Source organism: Staurois parvus, unplaced genomic scaffold, assembly GCF_062004578.1.
Source record: "Staurois parvus isolate SC_StPar_1 unplaced genomic scaffold, SC_StPar_1.0 ptg000199l, whole genome shotgun sequence".
Classification (NCBI taxonomy): domain Eukaryota; kingdom Metazoa; phylum Chordata; class Amphibia; order Anura; family Ranidae; genus Staurois; species Staurois parvus.
In genome coordinates this window covers 1,234,503-1,239,862 of record NW_028317995.1, presented here as the reverse complement: position 1 = coordinate 1,239,862, position 5,360 = coordinate 1,234,503, and positions in this window count along the sequence as shown.

Below are 5,360 nucleotides of genomic sequence, written 5' to 3'. Positions count from 1 at the left end.
GCAGACACTTCCGGGAAATAGCAAGCGGTTTCCCTGTAAACTAGCTCCAGTCTAGTTTAGTTCATCTCTGGCATTTCTGTAATACATGTAAAAATGTGCGTTTTTTTGCTAAAAAATTACTTAGAACCCCCAATCCATATATGTTTTCTAAAAGAAAAGGCTCTTGGGGGGGAAGGGGGGAATGCTGGTTGTTACAATATTTAAATTTTTAGGAAAATAATACACTTTAATGAATTTTAGTCCACAAAAACAATATAATACCACTTTTGTTTGTAAAATATGACAGACTATGTCGTTCTAAGTCAATAGATACCCAACATGCCACACCCTAACCTTTAACCCTAGCAATTAACCCTAACATGCGACTTCGGGCACAGAAAGTCGCATGACAAGTCGCAGCCCATTGATGGCAATGGCACCCCTTCAAATCTATGCCACATAAGGTCACAGAGACTTTGAAAATGTTCCTGAACTTCTTTGATGCAACTTGTCAATACTTTCCAATTGGCAAAAATAAAATGTATTGACCACTTGTCTACTGGGCACTTATACCCCCTTCCTGCCCAGGCCAATCTTCAGCTTTCAACGCTCTCACACTTTGAATGACAATTGCGCGGTTATGCAACATTGTACTCATATAACATTTTGATCATTTTGTTTTAGAGAGAGAGCTTTCTTTTGGTGGTATTTAATCACCTCTGGGTTTTTTTTTTTATTTCTTGCTAAACATACCAAAAACAACTGAAAATTTTTAAAAAAAAAATTTTCTTAGTTTTTGTTATAACATTTTGTAAATAAGTGATTTTTCTCCTTCACTGATGTTCACTAATCAGGCTGCAGTGATGGGCACTGATAGGCTGCAATGATGGGAACTGATAGGCAGCAGTGATGGGCACTGATGAGGAGGCACTGGTAGGTGGCACTGATGGGCATTGACAGGCATCACTAATGGGCACGGAAAGGCAGCACTCATATATGGCACTGATAGGCGGCACTGATAGGTGGCACTGATGGGCATTGACAGGCATCACTGATGGGCATGGAAAGGCAGCACTCATATATGGCACTGATAGGCAGCACTGATAGGTGGCACTGATGGGCATTGACAGGCATCACTGATGGGCATGGAAAGGCAGCACTCATATATGGCACTGATAGGCAGCACTGATAGGTGGCACTGATGGGCATTGACAGGCATCACTGATGGGCATGGAAAGGCAGCACTCATATATGGCACTGATAGGCAGCACTGATAGGTGGCACTGATGGGCATTGACAGGCATCACTGATGGGCATGGAAAGGCAGCACTCATATATGGCACTGATAGGCGGCACTGATGGGCATTGACAGGCATCACTGATGGGCACAGAAAGGCAGCACTCATATATGGCACTGATAGGCAGCACTAATAGGTGGCACTGATGGGCATGGAAAGGCAGCACTCATATATGGCACTGATAGGCGGCACTGATGGGCACAGAAAGGCAGCACTCATATATGGCACTGATAGGTGGCACTGATGGGCATTGACAGGCATCACTGATGGGCACGGAAAGGCAGCACTCATATACGGCACTGATAGGTGGCACTGACTGGCACTGTTAGGTGGCACTGACTGGCACTGTTAGGCGGCACTGATAGGCAGCACTGACGGTTACTGATACGCAGTGAGAGGATATCTCTCCAAATTTAGGGAATCATTGGTTGTCACCGAAACTTGTGTCCCCACTGGAAGATTTCCCCTTTATTCCTGTTTTGGTGATAACACAAAATTTGGGACTTCTTTCACTTTAGATGAAAATGGCAAACAGGACAAATAGAGGGTCAGTATCCCTAACGGGCAAAGACAGCAGGAAGAACATGACAGGTGTTCTAATCCCCCTTCATTCTATCCAAAAAGTTTAAAAAAATTTAACATTATACTTTAAGTCCGGGTTCACACTGGATGCGACTTGGCATGCGACTTGCAGGTGGTGAGAAAGCAAAACACTGCTGCCTGTTTAACCCCTTGTTTGCTGTACTGCACAAGATTGCAAGGCACTTGCACAGACCTCATTCACCAACCACGACAGGGTGTAGGAGCTGGCGCTGCAGAGCTCTTGCTCCCTACTACAGCTCCAACTTTACAAGTACCCCCTCTGCAATGCACTCTGATGCTCTGGGATGGCGGGTCAGCAAGCTCTGACCGTGATCTACCAGTCAACTGGCTGAGATCTACTGGTAGATCACAATCTAGTGGTTGCTGACCCCCACTTTAAAATAAACTCTTTTACATAAAAACAATCCAAAAATATTATTTTAAGAGTTTTTACATTTCTCGATTGGCAGCAAGTCTTCCAGAGGTAAAGCTTTGAACAGAATTTTCATCATCCATCATTTTGGGGTCTATTTATAAAAAATGAATCTCACAGATGTCTTAGGCATTTGCACAGCACAGCAAATGATCACTGTATTGCTTGTAATAGGATTCTATTACAGTCATTAGCAGTGACCAGTCTTTTTTTTACTTATTATTTGTATATAAAAAGCAAAGGTGCTACATCACCAAGTTTACAGAATCAGAAATGTATACAAATCGAAACATATTCAGAAGAAGAGGTGTGAACATATTAAGGTTGATTTACTAAAACTGGAGAGTGCAACATCTGGTGCAGCTATGCATAGAAACCAATCAGCTTCCAGGTTTTGTTGTCAAAGCTTAATTGAACAAGCTGAAGTTAGAAGCTGATTAGCTCCCATGTACAGCGAAAAGAAAATACACACAGTGGGGATATCACAAATCAATAAAAAAAATCAATCTTTTCAATTTTTTTGATTTATTTTTTGGTTTATTTTTTTATTTATTTTTTAATTTTTTGATTGATTTGTGATGTCCCCACTGTGTGCATTTTCTTTAATATATACATTTATATAGGCATTTACGTATATACCCTTGTATCCTGCCTGCCAGGGCTTTAGGTATTTAGGACTGTGTTTATGTCCCACTTTTTAATTTATTATAATCCATTTTTGGAATTTTCCTTCTTGAAATGACAATGGTCCTCCCTCTTTCCAGCCTGTGATTGATCTTCGAGCACACTCATTAAAATATTTGAAAGTGAGGCTCTCCCTCAATATAAAGGACTCCAAAAATATGGCTGCCCTTAATCTGAAGAAGCCCACGTGACTCGGTGGGTGAAACGCGTTACGTCACTTCTGGGTGACGCTGGCGCCTGCACAGTCCCGACTGACCGGCACACGCCACGCTGGACCAACTTCCCTGCGCATATTCTCTGCATTACACCTGTCTCCCACGCTATCCACCACAAATTAATTACCCAGCCGCTCTGCCGCATACTCTGCAAATTCCTCCACACCTTCCATGACCTGGCTTGCACCGCTGCATACTCTGCACCTACGTCAATCAGTTTGGGGATACTAACCTGGGCTACATTGCTGAACACCCTGCAAGCCCCTACATGGTACCGAAAGGTCGGCTTGTACCGCTCTACACTCTGCACCAGCGTTTGGCAAGTGGCAGGTTTGGAATTACTTTCCCACAAATCACATATATATACAGTGGGGCAAAAAAGTATTTAGTCAGCCACCAATTGTGCAAGTTCTCCCATTTAAAAAGATGAGAGAGGCCTGTAATTGGCATCATAGGTAGACCTCAACTATGAGAGACAAAATGAGAAAAAAAAATCCAGACAATCACATTGGCTGATTTGGAAAGAATTTATTTGCAAATTATGGTGGGAAATAAGTATTTGGTCACCTACAAACAAGCAAGATTTCTGGCTCTCACAGACCTGTACCTTCTTCTTTAAGAGGCTCCTCTGTCCTGCACTCATTACCTGTATCAATGGCACCTGTTTGAACTTGTTATCAGTATAAAAGACACCTGTCCACAACCTCAAACAGTCACACTCCAAACTCCACTATGATGAAGACCAAAGAGCTGTCGAAGGACACCAGAAACAAAATTGTAGACCTGCACCAGGCTGGGAAGACTGAATCTGCAATAGGCAAGCAGCTTGGTGTGAACAAATCAACTGTGGGAGCAATAATTGGAAAATGGAAGACATACAAGACCACTGATAATCTCCCTCAATCTGGGGTTCCACGCAAGATCCCACCCCGTGGGGTCAAAATGATCACAAGAACGGTGAGCAAAAATCCCAGGACCACACGGGGGGACCTAGTGAATGACCTGTAGAGAGCTGGGACCAACATAACAAAGGCTAACATCAGTAACACACTTCGCCGCCAGGCACTCAGATCCTGCAGTGCCAGACGTGTCCCCCTGCTTAAGCCAGTACATGTCCAGGCCCGTCTGAAGTTTGCTAGAGAGCATTTGGATGATCCAGAAGAGGATTGGGAGAATGTCATATGGTCAGATGAAACCAAAATAGAACTGTTTGGTAGAAACACAACTCGTCGTGTTTGGAGGAGAGCGAATGCTGAGTTGCATCCAAAGAACACCATACCTACTGTGAAGCATGGGGGTGGCACCATCATGCTTTGGGGCTGTTTCTCCGCAAAGGGACCAGGACGACTGATCCATGTACAGGACAGAATGAATGGGGCCATGTATCATGCGATTTTGAGTGCAAACCTCCTTCCATCAGCAAGGGCATTGAAGATGAAACGTGGCTGGATCTTACAACATGACAATGATCCCAAACATACCGCCCAGGCTACGAAGGAGTGGCTTCGTAAGAAGCATTTCAAGGTCCTGGAGTGGCCTAGCCAGTCGCCAGATCTCAACCCCATAGAAAACCTTTGGAGGGAGTTGAAACTCTGTGTTGCCCAGCGACAGCCCCAAAACATCACTGCTCTAGAGGAGATCTGCATGGAGGAATGGGCCAACATACCAGCAACAGTGTGTGCCAACCTTGTGAAGACTTAAAGGAAACGTTTGACCTCTGTCATTGCCAACAAAGGATATATAACAAAGTATTGAGATGAACTTTTGATATTGACCAAATACTTATTTTCCACCATAATTTGCAAATAAATTCTTTCCAAATCAGCCAATGTGATTGTCTGGATTTTTTTTTCTCATTTTGTCTCTCATAGTTGAGGTCTACCTATGATGCCAATTACAGGCCTCTCTCATCTTTTTAAGTGGGAGAACTTGCACAATTGGTGGCTGACTAAATACTTTTTTGCCCCACTGTATATGTATGTCTTTGGACTATCTGCAGGTCATAGTTAATTCATTACATGTGTGGCATGATTGTAGGATGGCAGTGTTTATCATGCATGAGGGCTGAAGATGGTGAGACCAGTGTTTTCATCTTACAATCAAATGACTGTTGATTCCAGCTATATATCGTGTATCTAACACCGCCTGGATTCCAGAAATGGCTGTGTG